Source organism: Gopherus evgoodei, chromosome 8 (assembly GCF_007399415.2).
Source record: "Gopherus evgoodei ecotype Sinaloan lineage chromosome 8, rGopEvg1_v1.p, whole genome shotgun sequence".
Lineage (NCBI taxonomy): Eukaryota > Metazoa > Chordata > Testudines > Testudinidae > Gopherus > Gopherus evgoodei.
In genome coordinates this window covers 26,267,536-26,292,001 of record NC_044329.1, presented here as the reverse complement: position 1 = coordinate 26,292,001, position 24,466 = coordinate 26,267,536, and positions in this window count along the sequence as shown.

Sequence of the window (24,466 nt, the reverse complement as noted above, 5' to 3'; positions counted from 1 at the left end):
TGTCTGATTTTCAGAGAGAGGGTGCTCAGCAATTCCTGGAAATTGAGGGGTCTCAAGTTGACCACCCAACAATTTGAAGCACCCAAATAGTCATATTTTTAAATCTTGGCTTTCATGTCTAGCATTAGTCTGCTGAGAGATCACCACAATCTGCTATTGGATATGTTTCCCTTCCTGTAATGGCATCTCTTGAAGATAAAGTGGTTACCTGCCTTTTGTATCTGTTGTTCTTTAGCCACTGGGGCCACTTCAGGCAATGAGGACTCTAGGAGATGCTGGGATTCCTTGCTGCGCCTGGGAGTCAGAGGAGGATCTCTGGCTGGCTGGGTGATCAACCTCAGCGGTACCCCATGAAGCCCTGGAGCAGTCACCTAGCTTGACATAGGTTCTTTTCCTGAAGCCCCTTTCCCTTCTGGTGCTGGGGGCTCTTCTTCTTTTGTTGCGTCTTTGGCACCAGCGAGATGGAGCTGTGCCGGGCAGAGCCCAGCGCTGGCTATGCATTGCACTCCAATCCTGAGGTGCTCAGCATGGGATCCGAGCGGGGGGCTCTGACACAGGATGAAGTGCAGCCTCTCCATGAGGAGGGCCTTCAAGAGGATATCCTGCTTCTTTTGGGTTGTAGGGAGAAAGTTCTTACAGATTATGCACTTGTCTTTCCTATGGGACTCCCCCGAAGCACTTCAGAAACTGTTGTAGGGGTCACTAACAGGCATCAGCCTGTTGCATGAAGAGCATAGTCTGAAACCAGGAGACCAGGGCATGCCTCACACCAGGGTGAAGTCTTAGCCAGGACTCTAATGATGCAAACTACCTAACACTTAACTTAAAGGCTAAGTAAAAACCTAAACTACACACAAAACAGACAATGGCCTGTTGAAGAACCGCTAATGCTCTTGCAATTGCAAGACAAGGCACTCCGACAACCGTCATGGGTTGGAGAAAGGAACTGAGAGGGCATAGGGTTGGCGGCATCTATATATCAGTGCATAGGCACAGTACTCAAGGGGCACCACAGCTGACCCTATGGATAATGCTAAGGTAAAAATGTTGGACAGCTCTGCACTTGGGCGTGCACAAACCTAGAATGGAATTGACATGAGCAAGCACTTGAAGAAGAAAGTTGCATTTTGCATCCAGAGGGGCATCCCCAAGTTATCAATAAAATTCTGCAGGGTAAATCAGACAGGAAAGGTTTAAAGGGTGTGGAGCACATGCAACTGCACTCAGTATTAGATCCAGGCACTACATATAGAGAGCATCCTTCATTAGTAAAACATGTTTTCAGAAAAAGGCCCTTTCTTGAAAGTTTATCTGTTCCTGATGTTTATTTTCCACTATGTCGATGGAATTCTTTTTTCTGGAAGTCAATTGGACCTAAGTCAATGAGATATGATTAAATGCTTTACTGAGTCCCCTATTCAGTATGTGCTTAAGTCCATTCCCATTCACACACTTATGGGTATGCTTAATTTAAAGCAAGTGCTCAAGTCCCACTGACTTCAATGAGATTTCATTCAGGAAAACACTTGAGCATCTGCTAAAATCCCACTGGAGCCAATGAGAATTTAGTACCCTAAGTGAAACACATCCTTACGTGTTATCTGAATAAGGATGCGCTTGAGAAAGTGACAAAGTGCTTACCTGACTAAAGTGGTGTGGCTTCACCCCTCTCTGTATCTGTATACTGGGTTGGCATGGATTCACAAGTGATGCAGCTATTTTTCTGCTCATTCATCCTGCTGAAGAGTGTTGTGGGGAAATTGACATGGACACTTTCATCTTTAATAGATTATCTTTGGGTTAAATGATAACGTTTTCCTTGAGGCAAAGGTGCGGTAAACTGTGATATTTTTCCATAATGAAATTGTACCATCAGCCATCCATTTACCACTGGAAAGAGGGGGAATTGCACATGCACAAAGAACAAAACCCAACAACTTTGTTTACAGCAGACATGATACTTTTCCTTCTTGATCAAATTCATGAATTTTGATTACGAAGTACCTTAACTTATGAACGAAAATCTGACAATTTTCATAACTCTGTTCTCTGGGAAGATATTATAGTATAAACCTCCTCTCCTGAATGTCCCAGGTGCATATTGCAAGTGTCTATAGCTACTATAAAGGTAGGAATTAATTTACTATTTAAATTGCAACCCATCTCTAGTTGCAGGTCATTGAGATACAAAAGGTTATGATATTTGACTTTCATTTTTCTTCTCTTAGAATACTAAATCTTCAGACTGGAAAGAATGCTGTATGAAATAGACTTGCATGAAGAATGTACAGTGACTAAGTAAGTAGTTTGACCTCAGCTCTTTAATCCTATTCACCTAGGATCACACTGAAAAATTTGGCTCCACAATGCAAGTATGAATTTTTTTTAAAGTTGGGGAAAGTTTCAAAGTGAAATAGGAGCAAAAAAGATTAAAATCTGGTTCATCTTTAGGTCCAAAATATTAGCCCTGAATAAAAACAAGGACAAAAATGCATCAGTGGCTTTTCCCTTATCTTTAGAAAAGAAAGAGTGATTTTCAGTTTGGGATTATAAGAAACTGGAATCAGATTAAAAATCAAATAGATTTGAAAGGAAAACCGTTTTTCAAATAAATTGAAGACAAGCATGAAAATAGACTAGAACTATGGGCCTGATTCTTATTTACCTGAAATTCCCTGTATGCTATTCTATCTGTGCATACTGGCCAATATTACATTTGCTCTCACTTTATATCTATTTTACACTGCCAACATGGTACATACAGGTCACAGTGTAAATGAGAATCAGAGCAGCTTTTCTAGTAAGATTAATAGAGTCATAAATTTTAAGGCCAGTAGGGACCATTAAATAATGTAGTCTGACTTTTGAATGACACAGACCACGGAATCCCACCCAGGGATTCTGCATGAAATCCACAACGGCCATTTCAGCTAGAATATGTGTGTTAGAAATACATCCTATCTTGATTTCAAGACTTCAAGTGATGGAGAAGTCACCACATCCCTATGTCAACTGTTCCAACCGTTAACTACTCTGATTAAAAATGCGTTCCTTGGTTCTAGTAAGATTTAAACTGGCACATTTTTCAATGGCTGCTAAATTTGCTCTAGCAGTTTTGCGACAATTTGTGCCAGGCAATGTCACGCTTAGGTATCCAAGTGAAGGCCAGATTGTGAACACTTTAGTGCCACTGGTGAGCACTTACTAATACAAGTAGTTCCATTGATTCAAATAGGTCAATCCATATGTGCAACTGCTTACCAGTGCAAGTAAGGGATTCACAATCTGCTTCAGTGGCTACTGCTGGGAAAGCACAACATTATTATTTACTCTGTACATTATGTCATGTATCAGGGCGCCATTGTGCAAGGCACTGTGCAAATACAGAACAAAAAGATGGTCCCTGATTCAAAAAGCTTACAATCTAAATATAAGATGTGGGAAAGCAGATGGAGGCAGACACACTGGGAAGGGGACACGCTGAATATGCCTACACTGCAGCTGGCAGGTGTATTTCCCAGCCCTGGAAGAGACACACATGCTCATTCAAGCAGATTGATAAAATAGTAGTGTGTCTACAGTGGCATGGGTGATGGCTCAAGCTAGCCACCTCGGTACAACCCCAGATAACCCCTTGGTACATATTTGGGTATCCAGCCCAATTGCTGCCCATGCTGCCCCAGTCACACTGATATTATCAGCACAATAGCTTGAGCAGAGTTAATCCAGGTATGTCTACCAGAGCTGAAAATTACACCTTCCAGCTGCTGTGTACACACCCCACAGCATAACTTGCTGCCCCCTTGCTTGGCTATTTGGAGCAAACCCAATATTTAGCCCACTGTGAGCCCTGGAGCAACAAATTGACAAACCACCCATTCCATTACCTACCTTCTGATTACCCATTGACTAGCTTGTAACGTGGGATGAGATTTACTCTAAAATGTCCTGTGCCAGAAAGTGTTTTTCCAGAAGAGAGAAGGCAGTTTACACAAGTGTGGATCCCCATAGATGCCTATGTATTCCTTTAAAAAAAATCTGCTTTTGAAGAGAAAAAGCATTCAGCAGGTTGAAGGAGCTTTCAGCTTCAGCTCTCTCTTGTCTATTCAACTTTTAAGACTAATAGCACATTGTGACACGTCTTGGTCTAGCTCTTTCCTTTCTCCCCTGCAATCAATATGTTAAGTCCTTTTCCCACCAAACTCGGATTTCTTTTTTATTGTACAATGCTCTGAACAGCTGGAGGTGGAGCGTCTATTTTTGCCTATACATCTGTTATTGATGTTGCTTTAAATTATTGATTACGCTATTTATTTTATATATTCAAGCCTTTTTAAAAAAGCCTTGTCTCAAGTGACTTAAATTTATCTCTGTCTTCATCTCTGCTGTGAGCCATAATTTAATCAATGGCTTCCACATACATTATATATTTCATTCATCATAGGTGAACATAACCTACAAATATGTTTAATTTCCCCTTGAATATATTATCCCCTTTGATTGTGTGTTGATGGTCTAACTGTTACAGAGAAGGGTTAGCCATAATTTGTTACCATTAAAATCTTATTACAGAGGATTATTTTCAACCAGTTTTTGAAATGTAGCCTTTATGCTAGAAAGCAGGGAAAATATGAAGGTCTGATGACCTTACTGCAAGGTGCTTGTCTGCATTCATACCAAGGGTATTGGATAGATTTACTACCTCAAAGAGGTGTTAGAAGTGAGTTAGAGATAAAAGGAAGAAGATTAGCTAGACTCAAAGGGGCTGTGAATGATCATTTTTAACTATATTCAGCAAAAGAAAACAGAACTGTTTCTTATGACAAAAATGCTGTAGAATAATACATTAGAAATTCAAATTATTTATTTTTGCAAAATAAGCTCTGTTAATTCGTGATTTGTTATAGATGCAAAAAGTAAGTCTGTGCTTTCACTTTGAAATGTCAGGTATATCTTTCAGTGGAAAGTTTATTAGCCCTTAAACAGCCTTTCTCTCCCCTTGCTTTTTGCAACCTCTCTTTTTATCTTGTGTCACATTTATGTTTAGCTAATATTCCACAGCATCTTCTTTCTGCCTTGGAAGATTTATATTTTATATGTTATTTAACTTTTTTCTTTTCTTAGTAGTTTAATGAGCTCTCTTCACCTCTACGAACGTTCAAAACAATTAGATCTGAAGCACTATGCTTCTAACATGGTAGTAATGACCCTTCCAAAGAATGCTAAGAGACAGATTGGGATGCCCATATTCTTGAAGAACAGTCTTTTATGCCATAAGTAGTCCCACTGAATACTTGTGGAATAAGGAACTACTCAGTGTGAGTAAGGGAATCATAATCTGGTAATGGACAAGAGTGGAAAAAAGAAAATATCATTACTCCCATTTTACAGAGGAGAAACTGAGGCAGAGTCTCTGAGGCCTTGATTCAGCAAAGCACATAAATATTTGTTTAGTTTTAAACACTTTCTTAAATCACTATTAGCAAAACATGTAAGCACATGCATAACTGAAGTTGAAATAAAGTGCGTAGCTGAATCAGGGCATTCCTGTTTTAAAAAAGGTCTCTTAAAAAATCTCTGGCAGAGCTGAGAACTGAACCTATGTTTCTTGAGTCATGATCCAGTGCCTTCATCACAAGACCATGCTTCTTTGAGAAGGAATCAGATTGTATTGTATTTATTTATTTATATTTAAAGTATGAAGGTCAGGCAATCTAAGTGAAAACAGCCTCTCTATACTCATCTATACACTTACACATCTGAAGGTAGCTGAAGTCCTGTATTAGGACTAAACTATAGCTACTAGTAATTTGGTATTTTCCCTTCTTATCCTAACTCTTACTACAGATAAGAGGGAGATAGTCTTAGGCCAAGTGAATCTGTGAAACACAGAAACCATAAGAGGAAAGTAAATATAGGATAAAAGGAGGGTAAGGGGAGGGATTAATCCGACTGTCACTGAATTTAAATGGAGTTTTACCATTGACTGGAATGGGAGCATAAGGAGAGACAGAAAGAGGCCAAGGCTGAGATTTTCAAAAAAGACTAGTGATTTTTAGGTGCTTGACTTGAAATATTTTATAGGGCTGGAATTCCAGAAGGCAGCTGTTCAGCACTTTCGGAAACTCAGGGCCCTTTAAGTGTAGCATTCTAAAGGTGGGCACCTAGAAACTAAGCCCCCAAAATCAGTCACATTTGATTTTAATTTCTAGGCATATTTCTCTTATTAAAGGGGCCAAAATGTCAGGTCTGTACATATCGTCACCATTAAATTCTTTTCAAATGCTTCTGTGAGTGATTAACATCACTGCAATGTTCGTAGTTTTCCCTGTGAATTTCCCTCACACTAAGCTCAGAGAATAATAATACAATTACCCTATGTTCTTGCAAAGGCAAGTTGTAAAAATTTTAACAGTGAATGTGAGGGGCAGGACAGATACAAATTCTGCAGCTCTCAACAGTCCGCTGTGCTTATATTTACACATTCATTCAGTTGGGATGCTTCTGTGCTACACAGTTAACCTTGCAGCCATTGCCATTTTTTTCCCTATGGCTTCAAAGAAGTCAATAAGTAATTGATAAATTTTGTGCCACTCTGGGCAATTAATAGGAGTTTCACAGCATTGGCTGCATCAATTTTCGTGTTTGTGAAGAGCAAAAAATTGATTTCACAAGCTTACTGGTGCATATTGATTCAATGCCTGTCCCTAGGCCATTCCCATTTAACGCTTTTGTGCAGTCATTGAAAAAATCTCAAGACTGTCGAATAAAATTTGGTTCTTTAGCATTATCTGTTACCCTGGTTTGCAAGTAGTTTTAGCCCCAGTAGTATGCAGAAAGCTTCAGATATCTGGGCCTTTAAATGTTCTTTATATCTAGAAAATAAGGGCTTGTCTACATGCTGGGTGCTACAGACGCACTGCTGTCCAGCACACAAGCTATTCTGCTGTACAGCCCATCATGTAGACGCTTCCTATATCAATGGAAGAGGTTTTTTCCCATCAAGGTAGGTAATCCATCTCCTTGCGTGGCGATGGATAGGTCAACAGAAGAATGATGGCTGGATCTTATAAGAGAGAAGGGAATTATATCCTTAACCACACACACAAAATAGTGAGGTGTGACTCTGTCCCTAAATAATCAGGCTTCACATGGAAGAAGTATGATAAGGGGCCCTGGGGTGCAGAAATCCAATTCCCTGACATTGGCCTAGGACATGGGACTGAGTTGCAGCCTCACTGAGCCACTTGTGCAATGTGCTGGATGGAAACCATACATCATCATCACAACCTTGACAGCTGTTAAGCAGCAGTATCTCCATTTTATAGATGAGGATGTTAAGTGCAAGCACCATTCTAAGCCCTGCCTGGAGGCTTCACAGAGACCCTTCCTCAGCAGTCTTCACTGTTTTGTAAGGCACTCTGGGCCAGCTACTCTGCAGTGGTCCACTCTGTGCAGCCTCTAGACTGGGCTTAGAAAGGTTTTTGCACTTAACATCCTCATCTATAAAATGGGGACACTACTGCTTAACAGCTGTCAGGGTTGTGATGAAGCACCATTTATTTATGTTTGTATAGTGCTTTGAGATCCTCAGATGGAAGATACTTTAAAAGTGCAAAGGCTTATTAGCAGTATTTTTAATGGCACAGACAGTGACATGGTAGGATAATCACTGATCTCAGTTACACAGGTGTAAATCAGGAGAAAACAGTGATTTACACTTGTGTAATTAAGATCAGAATCATGAGAGAATTTTAAAATTAAATTTAAATTAGATTTAAAGAGCTACTTGTCCATAAGATAAACTGTACATATGACATTACTCCAATATCAGGATATAGCTCTCAAGTCAATAATCCCACAGTTGCATAAGTAAGTTTTTTTTTTAAACAGTGATAATGACATTAATGTCCACATAAATGTTTCTATTTTTCATCAAAAGGTAAAATAATCTTAATGTATTATAGTTTCACTAGAAAAAATTGTCCTTAAATTTAGAGGAATTTGTTGTCTCAAATACTTTAAAATCAATATTAGTTTTTATTTCTGAATATTTTTCATTTTATTTTCTTGTTAACAGTCAAACATTAGAACCCGCAGAGCGCTTTATAAAGTAAGGTATCTTTTCTGCTTTTCAAAATCTAATCACAAAAAAATTGGCTTCTTTGCTAGACCACTCTGATTTTATTAAAATAAGAACATAAATTATTATGACAGTACAGTATAACAGAAATAGAGATTTTACCATTATAGATATACAGGAAGAAAAGCTGAAAAAGGTGAAAAATCACTCACCAGCTGTACTTTAAAGTTGATCACAGTCAGCCCCAAATCTAAATGAGAAGAATATATTTCTTTTCGAAGTTACTTGGACACCTTTATGAATACAATTAATATTTCACTATATTTCTTTTTGTCCAAAATTGTCCTTGCTCTGTAATTTAAGGACTTATACTTTATTTTGAATACATAGGACTCATTTTATTAAAATATCATTCAAACGACCTACCAAATGAGTGCCCGGCAGAGTTCTGTTTCACTTATATATAGTTAAGGTTCTTTAAGGACCAGTTCTACCCTGATAAAACAATACAATCAGCTTTTTTTCATGGCCACATGTAATAATCCTAATGTAGAACACAGGCAACATTTACTGCAATATGTAATTATCTTCTAAAACGTGCACACACGCCAGAAGTATAAGAGGGAAGGAATATGTTTTCAAGGCAAAGATTTGTTATTAAATTGAAATAGAAAATTAAGTAAAGGATTCCTAGTAGCTGGCAAGTGATTCACTTATTAAATGAATTGTTGTAGCATCAAAGTTGATGATATCTACTGTACGTATGCTCTGTGACAAGCTGCTGGGGATACCCAGGGCTGAGAGACACTGTACTAACTCTCTCCAACTCAGTGCACAACACATTGGCATGTCTGCTTTGCCAGTAAACTCCTCAGGGTTCTCCTAGCCCAAATCAGAGAACTCCAGCCCCTCAGAGATGTGGCTCTGCAATGCACAGCCCCATCACTGTACATGTTCAGAAGATTAAGTTTGCTGTCCCTTTAAAGAGACAGAAACAAGAGCTTGTTATCTTAACTGCTGTTAACAATCACTTCAATTGAATCAAAGTACTGGGTTAGTTTAGATAAAAAGTAAAACAAGTTTGTTTAATTAAAAAGAGAGAGGTTTATGTAATAAGGGTTGGGTTTCAGAGCCTGACCTCTAGCTCAAGATGGAACTTCAAAGCACAAAACTTTTCAAACTTGTTACTATCATAAGTTCAAATGCAAAATATGATCATGTATGTACACATACATGCAATCCTCTAGAGCTCTTCTCTGGGAGGATTTATCCTTCCCAGTCTTTGTGGAATGGTGTCCAAATTCTCTGTAGGACATGCCAGCTCCATAAGTCTGGGGAAAAATGACAGTCCCACTGTCTCCTTCAAACTCCCTTTGAGTCTCTGCAATTTCCACAGCTTGCAGCAAATTCTAGTCCTTCTCCTCCTTTTCTTCCACATTCTAATCCAACAAACTGGCAAAATCCTTGGAACATCTCATCTCTGCATTGCTCCATCAGTGATTTTTCCACTCTGGCTGCCACTCCTCTTATTTATAAACTCCTTCTCCTCACCAAATCCATTCATTACATTCTCAGAAAGTGACTGTTGGTCTGTCTTTCCAGGCTGCTTGCCCACAATGGAAATCACCCAAGTAGCTTCAAACAATTAAAGAGCACAGCTAGTGCCCACCACAACCAATTGCTGGATGATTTTGGCCAGTAGAGTCCCCTCCCCACACGCACACCCTCAGTCTGGCAAGTTTGAATGCACACAGATTCCCCTAAAACTAAAACAAAGAATGTCTCCTCCTCACTGTTTCTTCCCTTATTTACATCACTAAATGCTCCAGTGCAAACACGACTTACACCTCAATTTTTGGGGTGCCAAATAAGAGTACCTTAATGGGGCCTGATTTTCAGAGAGTGCTAAGCATTCACGCTCTGAAAATCAGGCACCTTTCCAGTTGCTCAAGTTGGGTACCCAAAATCACTAGTCAATTTGAAAATCTTGGCCTAACCCTGTATCACACAGTCTTCCTCAGGGTGCATGTTACCCATCTTGTGCACCCAAAACTGCAATGTCAGTGAGAGTTGTAGTGTGCAAAGATCAGGTATCAATAAAGCAGATGTCAAAAGTATAATCAGATGTTAAAGTCATTAGTAAATATAGAAAATTTCAAATCACACAAGCAGCAGCAAAAGATCCATGAAAGTTTTAAAGGGACTCTACCACCAAATGGTTCTACCCTCGTTAATGGATACTAGGGCACAGCGTTTGCAGGGCTGGAATCTGTGATTATACTGGTCATACTCAGAGATGTTCCCATACTGATTCAATCTGTTCATGTTGTTGGCATCCTGCCCTATCACCTGGATGGTGGACACTGTGGCTAGCTGAGCAGGTTATGAATTGATCTATTTATGGATTTATACTGTCACATGTTGCACCGTGCAGTGAAGCACTACAGCTCAATCTATTTTGATTTATTTATTCATTAATGAAACAGAGCTGATACTTCAAAAATCTGTCTATTTAGACTGTAAACTCATCAGCTTCCCTTTTATAACTCCATTGAAGTCAATATAAGACTTAGAATTTTCTTTTATGTTTCAATATATTTTGGCCATTTTTCAGTTACTCTTTAAAAAGTACAGAACATTCAGTCATCGTGACAGCATCACTAGCAGCTCCACACTAACCCTTGCATTCAGTTTCCCAATTGAAATGAGGCTTAAATTTCTTTGTGAGGCATAACATTTACCTGCCATTACCAAAATTACAACACTTACTCCAAAGGAGAAGACTTTGGACATGTCTACATTGCCCCGCAGTTTGGATGAGGGGTATGAATAGTAGTGCGCACCGAAGTGCTATGATGTTATTCCCCTGTGTGGATGCGGATGCAAACAAAAGTCCCAAATTGAAGAAGACTACATTAATGCCAACTCAGGATCTTTTAGTTTGTGCCTGCAGGATCCACATAGGAGAGTTACAGCAAAGCACTTTGGTGCATATTGCTATTCTCAGCTCCTTAATCCAAACTGTGGAGTTCTGTACACGTACTCTCACCATCATATCCTCAGCTGGTGTAAATTGGTGCAGTAGTACTGAGATCAAGGAATGGTGCTGTGTTGCATTAACCTCAATGGAACTACACTGATTTACACCAACTGAGGCTATAGAACTTTAATTTTCTGAAATGTTATAGGTAAATTCCTGTGGTAGTTAAAGAATTCAAAGAAGTTATTACAACTTCTTTATGAAATTTTAGGGCTAGGGCCCAGATTTTTATAGGTATTTTGATGTTGCTCCTCTCAGTGTTGCAAGGCTGCAGTGTTATGTGAAGTAGACTGTTAAGTCCCATTTTCAAAAGTGACTCAGCACTTAGGGCCCTAAGTTTAACTGAAAGCCAATGAGACACAGGGTAGGATTCAAAAAAGGTACTATTTAGGTGCCTACTGCCATTGAAATCAATAAGAACTGGATTCCGAAATATCTTTGTCAATCACACCCTAAGTTCCTAAATCACTTTTGAAAATGGGACTTTGGCCTCTAGGTCGCTTAAATGCTTTTAGAAATTTTACCCCAAGAGATTAACAAATAATTGGAAAATAATTAAATTCTAACATTCTAATAAGAAAAAAAAAGTAAAAGGATTCTGTACCTATCACATAATTCACTCATGGTAGAAAAGAAATTACATTTTAGTATGTTAATGGTATTACAAATTTTACATTTACTCAGTGTGTGTGATTTATAAATAAATTAAAACAATCAAATGAAATATTCTGTTTAATCAAATTAATTCAAAATAACTTTCTTTTTAAAGTGATAAAACCTGCTTTTCTTTAGTCTTTTATTAGATTTCTTTCTTATTTTGACAGTTATACATGGAAAATTCATTTTTAACATATTGTAATGTCCACTTGGCACCATTTACTGTTTTAGCAAGCTGAGCTTCTGAATCAAATTTATTTAAATATTATCCCTGCTATGGAATTTATCCAAAGCCCAGTGAAGACAATGGAAAGACTCCTACTGACTTCAAGTGACTTTGAATCAGCCCTGTATCTCCAAAAAGGCAAGTAAGATTAAACCTCAAAAAACCATTGAACTCAGTGGAAAGATTCACATTTTCTTTAATGGGCTTGGGATCCAGCCTAAAGTCTTCTTTCAAAGTTCAAGGTTTTCTAATTCAATTTAAAACTATGCCAACATAAAGTAGAATATTTCAAATCTATTAGAACTGATTCATAGATCTCAGTTACCCAATACAAATAGTATTTTTAAAGATGGAATATGCACACAGTGTGAAAGGATTAATAGAACATTATTTAGAATAAAATTCATCCTACCAGTGAACTTTTGCTGTCCACTGTCCTCCAGATGAGCACACAATACTGACCTTACTGAAATGCTCTTTTTAAGACAACTACATAAGCATGTAAACATTGTGTGTCGTTTGTGTGTGCAGACAATAGGCTGTAAGGCCAGCTCATTTCTTCTCTCAGTAATATATATGGGAGTCACTCCCATTGTACACTGTATCTTTAAAATTCTCATTCTCTAGCTCTAACTTGATTCTGACATTTTAATTGCCAACTTAGAGCAGGGCTCTGAGCGTAGTTCTTTGCACTTTCTGCTTTTACCCCTTGTATCTGATAGATTCTATCTAGCTACACTGATTCAAATATAATCTCTGCAGTGATGATTCATAAATGTATTTCTCCATCACCAACCATTTTTCTTCCAGCTGCCTTTTCCTTCTCCAGGTCTAGACACTCTGGCCCAGGGTCTTCTACTAAATAATCTGTCTAAAAATTCCTCACCTAGAGTTTATTAAGTATGTATCTTGAAATTATAGATTTTTTTTTATTTTAATTAAAGAAAAATTTTGAAATTGCAAAGTTGTTTCTATTTTGCAAGGTTAGAATTCACCTTTTTTTCATTTTTTTTTCAAAACTGTTAGAGAAATTTTAATCAAAATTTTAATTGGAATTTCTATTTTATCATAAAAATGGTTACCAAAATTTCCCCAAACCTTGGTTTTCATAAATCAAGTATTTTGATCATTATTATGGTAACAAGTTTCAACAAAAAAAGTTAGAAAAAATATGTGTAAAAATAAAACATCTTCCAAAAAAAATTTCTGATGAATTTTTTCCTTTCTTTAAAAAAAGCAGTTTAAACCAAAAATGACCTAAGTTCAAAAATACCAGTTGGAATGGAAATTGTTTGGATGACAGAAATTTGGATTTCTGTGTTCCTGGAAAGATTATGTAAAGGAAGATGGATTGTTATGATCAGAAAAAGTAATTAAATAGATGTGTTTTTAAGAACTAGCAACAGTGCGATGGAAAATTCTGAAGAACTGGTGAAAGGTGAACCGATCTATTACTATATGATTTATTGTAATATATTTGTTTGGCCTGAAAAATCTCTCTGCAATTTATAAAATGCCGATTAATAATAAATGTGTGTTGTTTTAGTATTAACTGAGTTGAAATCAAAGCAGTTAACTACTGTGTGTCTTCTCAAACGAGTTAATTTTTCAACTGAGATATAGTTAATGGCTTCTGGAGCATTTAAAGAGCTTTTAATATGCTAGCAAAAATTCAATTATCATGCAGGTGAATTAATTGGACAGCAACTGTTTAATCAATCCAGGTATCCATATACATTGTGTCTTCACCAAAGTGCAGTTCTCTATACTTCATCAACAACTAAGCTGAATAAAATGGAAATGCTTTGGGGGAGATTTTTCTATTCTCTGGTCATCGCTTCCTCCCTCTTCCCCCATTTCCTATGTAGATAAAGATTCTCTTCATTCTCTCTTAACCAGCTTCTAGACTCTCATATTTTCTATCTCTTTCAAAGATCCCCTATCCTCTACAGACCTCCTAATTTTCCCTCTCAAATTTTTGTCTTGGTGCACCGGATTTCCTGTCATGCACAATGTCTTCCAATGAACAGCCCTGAGTCTGTAAGAGACACAAACTCTTCCTGCAGGAGAGGAGGATTTTAAAAGTCCAGAACTTCATACAATAAGATTAATATGGGGGCAGTTGGGTCTGTGCTGGGTCCCAGTTTTCCCTTGTAATTGTTGCATGCCCTGTGCATGTTTTCCTGAGGTTTTAGTAATAAACCTAAATATTACTAGCATGTGTGGGAAGATAGGAATTATAGTGCCTAGACCAGTGGTTTTCAAACTTTTTTTCTGGGAACCCAGCAGAAGAAAATTGTTGATGCCCACGACCCAACAAAGCTGGGGATGAAGGGTTTGGGCTGTGGGAGGGGCTCAAGGCTGGAGCAGAGGATTAAGGTGTGGGGATAAGGGTTGCAGGGTGCAGCCAGGAATGAGGGGTTCAGAGTGTGGGAGGGGGCTCTGGACTGGGGCAGAGGGTTGGGGTACAGGAGGGGGTCAGGGATCTGGGCTGGGGGTGCAGGCTCTGTGGTAGGGCCAGAGATGAGGAGTATGGGGTGCAGGAAGGACTTGGGTTTGGGAGGGGGCTCAGGGCTGGGGCAAGGGATTGGGGCACAGGGTTGGGGTACAGATTTACCTCTGGCAGCCCCGATCAGTGGCGCAGCTGGGTCCTGAAGCAGCCAGCAGGAGGTCCGGCTCCTAGGCAGAAGCATGCAAGCAGCTCTGCTCGACTCTCACCTGCAGGCACTGACCCTCCACCTGCTCCCATTAGCCGGGAGTGTGGAGCCAGTGCTTGGGGCAGGGTCAGCATGTGAAGCCCTGTGGCTGCCCTGCCTAGAAGCCAGACCCGCTGCTGGCTGCTTCTGGGGCGCAGTGCGGTGTCAGAAGTTAGGCACTAGCCTGACTTAGCTGGGCAGCACGGCCAATGGGACTTATAATGTCCCAGTCGATGGTGCTGACCAGAGCGACCCAGTGCCTTACATGCTGCGACCCAGTACTGGGTTGCAACCCGAACTTTGAAAAATGCTGGCCTAGACTCCATACAACAGTTCAAAGGGATGGTCCTGCACTGGGTCTGTATGCCCATCTTGGCACTGGGACACCTTTGAAGAAGTCTGGGTTATGAGGGGAACCATCAGGCAGATAGTGGACAAGGCTAACTATACTTCAGAGAGGACGAAATGCTCATTTTCCTATAATTGGTCACCAGGACACCAGGATTCTCCAGCAACTCAAGACATTCTCAGAAGATACAGATAGCTGCTCAGGCTTTTTCAAAATCCAGTCTTTTTGCTAGACCATGTAACACATCAATGGGAAGCATAGAAAAAATTACGCTGCAGAAAGAAGCTGACCTAATTGTACATTTTGCAGCTAGGAGTTAGTATAATTTTACTGTATAAAGAAACTACAAAGAGCAGAAAAGAAACATTAGACACTTTAATGTATCTAGTAAATCCAGCTCTTCAGTTTTATCTGAACAAACAAAGTTAACAACATTAATAAACAAACCAAAAGGTTCCGTTAAGTAACAACTGTGCTGGCTTACATGACTAGCCCCCAGCATGGTAGCATTGTGATCCATTCAAATATAAATGGGGAAATTTTGCCTTCAGTTTCACCTATGCCACCCTGCTGAAGGCAATGGAATTGCACAATTATATAGGAAGATGAAATATAAACCTACAAGATGAAATTCACTGACTCCTGCATAAAGCCTGAGTAATTGAGTCTTCTATCAGGAACTAAGTCATGATTGGGTGGGGTGGAATTTTCTTCACAACCCACAGGCAAGCTTCAGATCTGTAATGCAGCCCTTCTGTGGTCATTATTTAGCCTATGGAAGAATAACATCCACTTCCCCATGCACTCCCTACAGAGCGATCTCAGAAGGGTCTAAGAGAAGATCCTATGGTTCCATTCCATGATCCCACCCAGTCAGCACTATCTTGTACTAAACAGTACTGCACCTCCTTATATGGCCAATACCAGGTAGAGCAGGCTCCATGTGGTAGCTCCAATAGTCTTTCCGCCTCCCTGTACAGAATATGGTGACCAGATGTCTCGATTTTATAGGGACAGTCCTGATATTTGGGGCTGTTTCATATATAGTTGTCAATTACCCTCCTCCCCCATCCCAATTTTTCATACTTGCTATCTGGTCACCCTAGTACATAGTTAACACAGTTCCTAAATACTGTAGAAGGCTTTCTATGGGCCCTGCTCTTTGGGGTGAATTTCATTCATAGAGTCTAATTCTGTCCTCCTGTACACATCTATAGCTCTCACTAATTTTAATGGGAGTTGCGCCCTTATATCTGAGAGCAAATATTGAACCCCTATGATGTATTTTAGGTACTGAATCTTCGCTGTTTATCCTGAAAACCATCTTAATCCTGTTGTCAATACTAGCTTTCCTCTATATTCTCACTCTTTAGAGATAAAGTAACAACACTTTTTTCTTTCCTATTTGTTCTCCTAGCTCCCTTTCTCTCACTCAATCTCACTCCCTCCCCCGCCCCCTTTCGATTATAAAATAGAAATTTTCTCTCTTCAGTCTGGTCTGCCTCTTCATCAATCTAGCTTCAATGATCCACATGTCTGAAAAACTGATAACCGCAGATGGTCAGGATTTGGCTTGTATGATAAGAGAAGTCTCTAGGTCTCATTTTTTAAGGATCTTAATGAATTTTGTAGCCTATGGTTTCATGCAATTTGATTTTTTTACTGTTATAACAAATGCTTGTCAGCACGGGGAATTTGCCAATGAAACCCTGATAATGTTCTTTATTCTGAAATTCTCAACAAATGCAGAACTGGATTATACCAAATCTGCTCAATTAATGCTATCCTGCAACTCACGCTGGTCAGCCAGTTCTTGATAAGCTCTTCACTGAGATAACAAGAGCTTAAATCATTTTCTCCTGCTTTATAATTTGATGATTTATACAGAAAGTTTGAAAGGCTTAATTCTGTTTGATCAGTCTTTGTGCATATTGTTTTCATTTGCTTGATGCTAATCCAGCAATTTCCCTATCCTTTAAAAATATCATAATAGAATTGAACGGGTCATGTCCCAGCCTTAGAAGAACAGATGTAAACTGGAGGTGTTCAAATGTTTTGTATTAAAAAATGAAACTAACAAGTATTGGCTTTTTAACATTTACCCAAATGGGTGAACAAATATCCTCTGGATGGTGCAGCTTGCTGAAGTTTTGCTTTGCTAATGTTCTAACATTTGTGAATTTTGGGACATATAATTACTGAATGTGCAAAATGAGTGAAATTTTGCACTGCAACCTATTTGGCAGTATTTTTGACAATGATAGGAAAAACTGTGACCTAAACCTAGCTCTGGGCACAATTTGCTCACTTCAGATATGCTCAGCCTCATTACAGCTACAAACTGAGAGAAAAACAAAACAAAACAAAAACATATTGGCTTTAGAACATACCTGCTTCTGTTCTTAGTGACAATTAGATACAATATTAATGGGGCCTTACAAATGAAAGATAGAGAAAATATAGCATAACAGTGAAAATTATAAATCAAAAGTGGGAATTATTTTATATTTGGAGTTAAGATTTGGCAAGGCCTTTTCCTGTAAGGCTACTCTTGTGAACCATTGTCATAAACAGATAGCTAAGGGTTAATGTCTCTTTCACCTATAAAAGGGTTAACAAACAGTGACCCGAAACACCTGACCAGAGGACCAATCAGGAAACAAGACTTTTTCAAATCTGAGTGGACGGAAGTTTTGGGTGTGAGTCCTTTGTTCTTGGTCTGTTCTCTTTCTCAGCTCTGAGAGCGCTCTATCTCCAGGCTTTCTAATCTTCTGTTTCCAAGTTGTAAGTACAAGGATAGTAAGACAATAGGTTTATATTGGTTTTTTTTGTATTTACATGTATGTAGTTGCTGGAATGTTTTAAATTGTATTCTTTTTGGATAAGGCTGTTTATTCATTTTTTCTTTTAAGCAATTGACCCTGTACATTGTCACCTTGATACAGAGACCTATTTTATGTCTTTTTTCTTTCTTTTTATATAAAGCTTTCTTTTTAAGATCTGTTGGATTTTTTTTTTTAGTGGGGGCTCAAGGGGATTGAGTCTGCAGCTCACCAGGGAATTGGTGGGAGGAAGAAGACAGGGGGGAAGAGAGAATCTCTTTGTGTTAGATTTACTAAGCCTGACTTTGCATACCCTCTGGGGGAGGGAAGGGAGAGATTTGATCTCTCAGTACTTGTGTTTCAAGGACTTAAAGCAGGGAAATCTGGGAGGAGGTAAAGAGGGGGAAGGGAAGTGGGTTATTCCCCTTTGTAGTGAGACTCAGGGCATCTGAGTCTTGGGGTCCCCCCAGGGAAGGTTTTGGGGAGACCAGAGTGAGCCAGACACTGAAATTCTCTGGCTGGTGGCAGCGATATCAGATCCAAGCTGGTAATTAAGTTTGGAGGTTTCATGCTGTCTTCTCATGTTCTGAACTCTAAGGTTCAGATCTGAGTAGGAAAGTTATGACATGAGTGGCAGCGGTGTGGAAATATAAGAATCCAGAAGCCAGTAGGAATATTAATTTCTTTTTCTCTGCTAGGGCTTTTAAGCAGAGAGAGAAAGAGTTTGGTTTTAAAAGGAACCAGAGAGAATTTTTTTTCTGTTCTCTCAGTTGCAGTTTGGCTTGCATATTAAGCAAGGAACTATTAAGGTCGACAAAGGGTCTTTTGTTAAACCATAACACTCCGATTGAGTGTCAAGTACCCAGCACAACACACATGCAAATAAAGTGGTTTACTTTACATTGAAAAGATTAGCTAGAGGGAAAAAAAAAGAGGCACTGTTGCTAGGCAAACCCCAGGAGACAACAGAGAGCCAGCAGTTCAAACAATAAACACCAGAGGGCACCCCAACACAAGAAAACAGGAACCATGACTTCCAAGGCAAAAATGGGGGCAGAGAAACAAATCAAAGTTTCTGACCACAGGCGACAAATGGAAAAAAGAGAAAAAGAGGTGGAGCTGAAAGAAAGGGAAGAAAACATCAAACTGTCAGCCTACAAAAGAGAGCAAGCAGCCAAAGATGCAGCCCACCAACGAGAGAGGGAGAAACACCAACAAGAAATGGAAAAGCAACAAAAACAGAGTGAAGAGAGGGAAAAAGAGAGAAAGCATGAAATGGACTTGGCGCGGGCCAGGCAGGATGCTCCCGCCAGTCCTAACAACCCTACGCCAATGATTGTTCCACATCACAGGAAATTTCCCACCTACAAGGCAGGTGATGACACTGAGGCCTTCTTAGAAAATTTTGAAAGGGCCTGTCTTGGGTACAGCATCCCTGAAGACCAGTACATGGTAGAGCTGAGGTCACAGCTCAGTGGACCCTTAGCAGAGGTGGCGGCTGAAATGCCAAAGGACAGAATGAACGATTATAAAGTGTTTCAAACCAAGGCCAGTTTCAGAATGGGGATAACCCCGGATCATGCCCGTCGGCGTTTCAGAACCCAAAAGTGGAAACCAGATGTGTCATTTCCCAGACACGCCTACTACGTTGGGAAAAATTATGAGGCCTGGATATACAGCTTTCTTTTTAAGAAAAAAAATCCAACAGGTCTTAAAAAGAAAGCTTTATATAAAAAGAAAGAAAAAAGACATAAAATAGGTCTCTGTATCAAGGTGATAATGTACAGGGTCAATTGCTTAAAAGAAAAAATGAATAAACAGCCTTATCCAAAAAGAATACAATTTAAAACATTCCAGCAACTACACACATGTAAATACAAAAAAAAAAAAACAATATAAACCTATTGTCTTACTATCCTTGTACTTACAACTTGGAAACAGAAGATTAGAAAGCCTGGAGATAGAGAGAGCACTCTCAGAGCTGAGAAAGAGAACAGACCAAGAACAAAGGACTCACACCCAAAACTTCCCTCCACCCAGATTTGAAAATGTCTTGTTTCCTGATTGGTCCTCTGGTCAGGTGTTTCAGGTCACTGTTTGTTAACCCTTTTATAGGTGAAAGAGACATTAACCCTTAGCTATCTGTTTATGACAACCATCAATTCTTCTAGGTAGCAAAACAACTGAACTTGACAATGGGAGACATATTAATGGCCTACAGCCTTACAGAGATGAGCATTGCAACAGGGTATTAATTAGGCTGAGCTACTGTAGTAGACTCACCCTTCTTTATTTTAGACATAAGGCAAATCTTCTAGCATCCTTCATATTTTAGTATCCTCCATTATTTTAACAGTACCACCACCTTGCATTTCTCTTCTGCTCCCAAATCAAACTGTGCTTCTTCAAACGATGTCACACAGATTGCAGAGTTTCATTCACTACTGTATGACTCTACAATGGCATAATCCATTAAAAAGTAAAATAACTTGTACTTTTCTTTACAAAAAAATACAGAAAGATATGTTTCTCTAGTCAGCTATGATTAGTCCTAATCTAGCTCTCCAGAGGAGAAGGACATGACATTAAGACATTGAGCTGCTGTATTCCAAAAGGCTTATTCCTAATAGCATTGAGAAAAAAAATTGATTCTTTTGATCTTGTATTTTAATCTTAAATTTTAATTTGTACCATAAAATTTTAATAACTGTCCTCTAGGTTTCAAAGAGAACAGTACTAAGTATTTCATGCACTCTGCATATTACACATGTAAAGCCAGATCCCTTTGTATCTGCAGGAGCTTTGAGGGCTGCTTATTAAATTAGTAATGATCATCAGTCAATAATTGTCAACCCCTTTGAGCATAGATTGTGTTCTGAGCCACCGATCAAAAATAAAGTTAGCATTGTCTACTTTAGAGCTTTTATTTTCCCAAACACCATGAACTATAAAGTAATTGTACATATCATTTCCAATGGTATTTTCCAATCATTTAATATTTCCCTAGTGGTTTACTTACCATGGTTAGGGAGATTAAAGTGCAAAGCAGCTGCTTGTATCCCTCCATGATTTGAAAGGATGATAATGAATTTCATACAGTACAAAAGAAACATGTGGAAGCCAGTGTTCTAATTTCACCATACAGCCAGTGGGCAACAATCCTTTTTATATACAATGAGCCCATGAGAAAGGAAAGTTAGCTCACTTAAGAGGTAGTTATTATAACCTGAACATTGGTCTTGGCATTTTGAAAAGTGACCAAGGGCTCTATTTTCCAGATCAGAGAAGCAATTTTTCTCTGAGTAAAGGGAGACAAAATGGTACTTTAGCTGCCTTGGATTCTGGTTCATAACATTCAATAGCCTTTGAGCAATGTGCTTTGGACAAAAGCACTTGCGTTTCATTCCCACATGGAGTAAGACAGGCCTGGGCAAAAGAGTGGTCTCAGTATATACAGTTGATGGCATATTCTGGAACAGCATCTGACTTTTTTATACTTCCCCTTGGTAGTAAATGTTATTCCTGCTGACAGCAGAACTACACCAAAGAGTAGGGACTGTTTAAAAAGTTGAATTCCATTTCATTTTACAATATAGGCTGCATGTCTACAGAACTGAGTTTAAAAGGACAGGGAAGGTTCCTAATATTTGCAAGATGTACTACTGTAAAAAGCGAAGGCAAACTGGAGATTTCTCAAGCAATAAAAGTTTCTCTCAATTCCTATTCCCTTTTATATTAGTTACTATTCATTTTGAACTTACCTTACATTTTGCAGACAATAAAAAGGGAAATAAAACTTCTTTTCTGAAAATTGTTCTATCCTACCACTCTATTTTTCAACCAGATTTGTCTACCTAATAGGAAAGTGTGATGACCCTGTGCTTTCAGAGACGGTTCATGATTGAGCCAAATGCAGATAAATAAGGACTGTGGCAATTTTCACAAGCGACAATACTAAAGCTATTCTGGTTGCTCCTCATTTTCATAATGCTCCCAAACCTGCTGGATTTTGGGGAAGTGGCCAGAAATACTTAAGAAGTGAACAGCTCAGGTGACATTAACTTTATCCTCATAAAGCATCAGAAATTGGGCCAGAGGAAGGTGAAGTGCAGATGGGCTGATGAAGTGTAATCTGCAAGTCCAAAATGAGATTAATGCACTAGGCAGCAGTGCAGCTACCCTGAGGCAGCTACTCCAGCCCATGTACTGGAATAGCACTAATACCTCCAGGCTACTTCTGCAATGTACTGGGACCAGTGAATATGTTTAGACAGTTCCTAGAGGCCCTTCCTGAGCCTGACCCCATTGACACTCTTATATTTTCTAACATGGAGACCATAGTAAAGAACCGACTTCCCTGATACTGAGATGGCACTTCCTCTATTGCCCCTCACAGGAGGAGGGTGCCTGCCTCCTGGAGAAGAATCACTTTGAAATGTCATTAACAGATAGTTAAGATTTAATGCCTCTTTTATCTATAAAGGGTTAAGAAGTTCAACTAGCCTAGCTGACACCTGACCAGAGAAACCAATGGGAAGATAAGATGTTTCAAAAGGAAGGAGAGAAGTTTCCTTTGTTTAGAGTCAGTTTCAGTTTTGACCAGAGTGGGAAAGCTCCAGAAATCAGCCTCTTATCAAGTAGTGAGTATTAGTGAAGGGAATAAATAGGTTTAGATTTATTTTCTCTGTAACTTGTTTTGGGCATTAGGGAATAATCAAATTGGGTAATTTTTGTGTAACTAAGTTTTTGCCCAGGGGAACATCCTCTGTGTTTTGAATCTGTTGTCTGTGAGATCAGCTTGTATGCTATCTCCCAGAGGGTTTCTTTTACCTTTCTTTTCTTTAATTAAAAGCCTTTTTTAAAGAACCTGATTGATTTTTCCTTGTTTTTAGATCCATGGGGATTGGATCTGGACTCACCAGGGATTGGTGGAGGAAAGGGTGGGGGAATGAGTAATTCTTCCTTATTTTAAGATCTAAGGGGTTTGGATCGGTGTTCACCAGGAAATTGGCGGAGGAGTCTCTCAAGGCTACCCAGGGAAGGAAAGGTTTTGGGGGGGGCGGAGAGACAGAGTTTCCCAAATGACTCAAACTATTTGGGTGGTGGCAGCCAGACCAGATCTAAGATGGTAATTCAGTTTAGGGGTTCACATGCAGGTCCCCATATCTGTACTCTAAAGTCCAGATTGGGGGTGAAACCTATGACAGCCCTTCACAGGAGGTGGGTGCCTGCCTTCTGGAGAAGAATCACTTTGAGAGAGTCGTCCCTGAAGGAGACTGGGAAGGGGATATGTGGGAAGGGAGAGAGATGGAATCTACTCCAGTCTACTCTATGGAGAACCCTTGATGGATAATTTCTAAGACTCAACTGTCTGTTGTGATGGAGTCCCAATTCTGAGTGAAAAGTACAAGGTGTTCTCCAAAAATAATGGAGGTAGAGGATGGTGGGCAGATCTTGACCATGGCATCAAAAGTAGCCCTTAGCAGGTGGCTGAGAATAACGAGAGGTCATGGCAGTAGAGATGGATGAAAATTGAGGTCTCTGAATCCTCTGTTGTTTACATGGGAGCTTGGCTGGGTGTTGACGGTGGAAAGTCTGTGGAGGGGGCAGCCTTGGTCTATACCTCTCTCTACTGCTTCCTCCTCAAGGGCAGGGTGTAAATCCCCAGGGAGCACAGAATCAACTTCAAGTCTTTCAACGCGTGAAGGGATTCATCCATTTTCTCACTGAACAAATGCATGGTGTGTTCTGGACCTCCCTGGAGGGCCCCAAGGAGTGAAGCCAAGATTCCAACCTCATGACTGTGCCAGCAGTTAAGCCTCTGGATGTACTGTCAGATGCGTCTACCGCAGCTTGAAGGGAAGTCTTACTTACTAATTTGCCCTCCTCTAAGAGAAACTGAAGCTAGGCCTTGTCAGGGGGAATCAGCCAGCTTGGAATAACTGTTAAAGTCATATTTTGCTAACAAGGCCTGATATGGAATTGTAGGCTTGCAGAAGAAAAGACCTTTCTCCCTAAAAGGCCCAGCCTTTTTGAGCCCTTGTCAGCCAGGGTGGTCTTGGGGTACTGAGACCTTGCTTTCTCTTGTACCACCATGGAGTTGGGCATTCAGCGGAAGAAGAAAAAGTCCACCTCTTTGGCATGGACAAAATAGCATCTCTCTGCCCTTTTAGGTGTGAGGACACGTGAATCTGAGGTATGCCAGACCTCTCTGATTAGCGCCATGATTGCCTTGTAAACTGGGAACTCCACCTTGCTTGGACCTGTAGGCTACAGAACATCCAGGAGTCAATGCTGGGAGTCCTGGACCTCCTTCAATGTTACCTGGAGGTCACTGGCTATCCTCTGTATTGCTTATAGTCATCTGGCAGAGATGGTGAGGATGGAATGACATCTTCATCAGGAGATGGAGATACTTCTGTCAGTATCTGCGGATCCGGGACTATGTCCTCCTCCTCATACTCTATTGGATCTAGTGGGTGCCGAGTAGAAGAAGTGTGGTATGTCTTGTGAACTGATCAGGGGGCCTCCTCCAGAGGGGTTCCCAGGGTCTCAGTAAGGCCAAACGGAGAGATCAGCTGGATATGAGGAAC